Consider the following 3,409-nt stretch of genomic DNA (forward strand, 5'->3'; position numbering starts at 1 on the left):
TCAACTAATATCCCTTTCTGATTAACCACATGTCCTAGAAACTGGACCTCCTGCAACCAGAAGTCACATTTGGAGAACTTTGCATAAAGCTTCTCCGACCTCAATACCTCAAGGACCTCCCTCAAATGCTCCTCATGCTGCTCTCTAGATCTCGAATACACCAGAATGTCGTCGATAAATACAATCACTGACCGATCCAACATCGGCCTGCATACCCTGTTCATGAGATCCATGAACACAGCCGGGGCATTGGTGAGTCCAAAAGGCATCACCACAAACTCATAATGCCCATATCGCGTCCTAAACGCTGTCTTCTGGACGTCCTCTTCCCGTACCCTCACCTGATGGTATCCTGATCTCAGATCGATCTTGGAAAACCAAGATGCTCCCTGCAACTGATCGAATAAATCATCGATCCTAGGCAACGGGTAACGGTTCTTGACCGTTAGCTTGTTCAACTCCCGGTAATCAATGCACATCCGGTGTGAACCATCCTTCTTCTTGACGAACAGAATAGGTGCTCCCCATGGCGAGCTGCTCGGCCGAATGAATCCCTTTCCCAGCAACTCCTGGAGTTGCGAGGACAACTCTTGCATCTCTGGAGGTGCAAGACGATAGGGCACTTTAGCAATAGGCGCGGCCCCCGGAACCAGATCGATACCAAACTCTACTTGCCTCACAGGAGGTACTCCCGGCAGTTCCTCGGGAAAAACATCTGAAAACTCACGCACCACAGGGACCTCCTTAACTGACTTCGGTCTCTCGGAAACCTCCCGCGTATCCATCACATACGCCACAAAACCCTTACAGCCCTGTTGTAGACACTGCCTCGCCCTAGCGGCCGAACAAAAAGCTGATCCTGAACGGGTACCCTCACCGTACACCGAAAGAACTCCCCCACTATGGTCTCGTATGGTCACCAACTGACGCTCGCAGTCGATGACAGCGCCGTATCGGCTCAACCAGTCCATGCCCACGATAACACAGACATCCCCCATCGCAATAGGAATCAGATCAATCGGGAATTCAACCCCGAAAATCTCTAGTACACATCCCCGAAGAACCTCCGCAGCACGAATCACTTTCTCGTCAGCTATAGAAACTCGCAAAGGTCGAATCAACGACTCACGACTAACGCCGATCTGCTGACTAAAGGCTAAGGACACAAAGGACCTACTCGCACCCGAGTCAAATAACACTAAGGCAGGCACAGAGTTCACAAGGAAAGTACCTACGCGCATAATAACATAAGCATAACATATCGATATTAAAATAATTACACGAATTACAACATACCTGCCACAACATCGGGCGCAGCGCGGACCTCCTCCGCAGTCAGCTGAAAGGCTCTCCTACGAGCCCTCGGGGCCTCGACCTTCACCGGTCGAGTCTCAGTAGTCCTGGCAACAGGTGCAGATCCCTGACGAAGCTGCGGACACTCGGCCTTCCGATGGCCGGTCTGGTTGCAATGGAAGCAAACCATAAACCCCTTGGGGCACTCCCTAGCAATGTGCCCCTCCTTGCCGCACTTGTAGCAGGCACCGGCTCGACACGCCCCATCGTGACCCTTGCCGCACTTTACGCAAGTGCGGTTCTTCGAACCTCCCGTCCTCGAATCGGCGGACTTGATCCGCTTGGCTGCCGGCTGAGACTGAGCCGGCCGCCGGTCTGCCTGCTGAGACTCGGCCTCCTCCCTGGCCTGAGTCTCTAACTCGATCTCACGCTTCCTGGCATTCGCCTGAAGCTCAGTAAAAGTATGGTAAGTGGAGTTTGACACAAACTCCCGGATCTCCCTCCTCAGAACACCCAAGTACCGGCTCATCCGAGCCTGCTCTGTGGCCACCAGCTCGGGGCAAAACATCGCCCTCTCATGGAACTTCCGCGTGATTGCCGCCACCGAATCAGTACCCTGCTTGAGGGTTAAGAACTCCTGAACCAATCGTTCCCGCTCCACCGGGGGAACGTACTCCTCCCGGAACATGGTAGTGAACCCCTCCCATGTCACTGCCGCAGTCTCTGCCAAAGTGAAGTTCGCCGTCACGAACATCCACCAGTCCTTTGCTCCCAGACAGAGCTGGTTCAAAGCGAACCGTACCCTCAGGTGCTCCGGGCATGAACAAGTGTAGAAGCACCCCTCTATATCTGCGATCCACCTCATCGCAGCAATCGGATCCTGCGTCCCATCGAACTCTGGTGGCTTCGTGTTGCTGAACTCTCGGAACAGCAATGAATCACCCCCTGTGGCCTAGCAGCGGCCACAGCTGCGGTAGCAGCCTCAGTCAATGCGGCGTACCGCTCGTCGAACGTCTCCATCAGGGTGGTCTTGATAGACCCAAACATCTCCGGGATCTCAGCCCGGATCGCCGCCGCCACCTCCTCGTGGATCATCTGACGAATATCCTCGTCACTCACACCGCTCGTACTTGCTCCGTGACGCGGTCTAACCATGATATCTCTGAAATACAACATAAAACTATCAGAGATTCTACCGAGTATAATCGTACTCGATACGCAACCCTACTCAGTCCCAGATATCCAGGGATTCTTACTTGGGCCTCCCACTGACCCGGTGTCCTCGGTAGTACGGGCCCAATACTACCGACCACACCGCATCAATGTTCATCCCAAGTCCTCCTCCCCAAACTCCGGATAGTGAGTACTCTACTTCTGATACGCTCTATCTACCCGCATACTAGCAAAGCATCTCATATAGGCAACTTCCCTAGACTAAGGCATCACAAATCAGGCCACTCTAGTCCTATCATGAATACCTAGTCTTCTAGCATGCATAACAATTCATATCATATAATATTGTAAGGTATTTTGGGGATCTTTACCGTTCGGGCGCTGACTGATCGTACACACTGCTTCTTTCTTGCTTACCATAAAACCATTTACAAAAGTTTATGCCTTTATTTGAAAAGCTTCCTCAAATCCTCGGTTTGAGTTCAGTTACCCCCTAAGGTGCACCCGAATCCCTCAAACCAAGGCTCTGATACCAATTGTAACAACTCAAATTTTTCAAACAATTTTTCTTTCATTTTAAAAACATAATTGTTTCCATTTTAAACAAGGCATAAATAGATTAATTATTCTGTCAAATACAATTATTCAAAATCCCAAGATCATAAAGACAATCTTCAGTGTGTATCGATCATGACGGCGCCTTCCCACGGTCCTCGCTAGTACCTGAAATACATGCACAACAACTGTAAGCATAAATGCTTAGTGAGTTCCCCAATATACACTTACGCACATACGCCTTTCCAGGCCCTGACCTTCCGGTCCTCATTACAACGCCTTCCGGCCCATAACATAATCGCCTTCTGGCCCATAACATACATAGCACACATAACAAATAACTTACCACATATAGCATACATATCACATATCATATCCGACCTTCCGG

The sequence above is a fragment of the Lactuca sativa genome, chromosome 8 (assembly GCF_002870075.4).
Source record: "Lactuca sativa cultivar Salinas chromosome 8, Lsat_Salinas_v11, whole genome shotgun sequence".
NCBI classification, from domain to species: domain Eukaryota; kingdom Viridiplantae; phylum Streptophyta; class Magnoliopsida; order Asterales; family Asteraceae; genus Lactuca; species Lactuca sativa.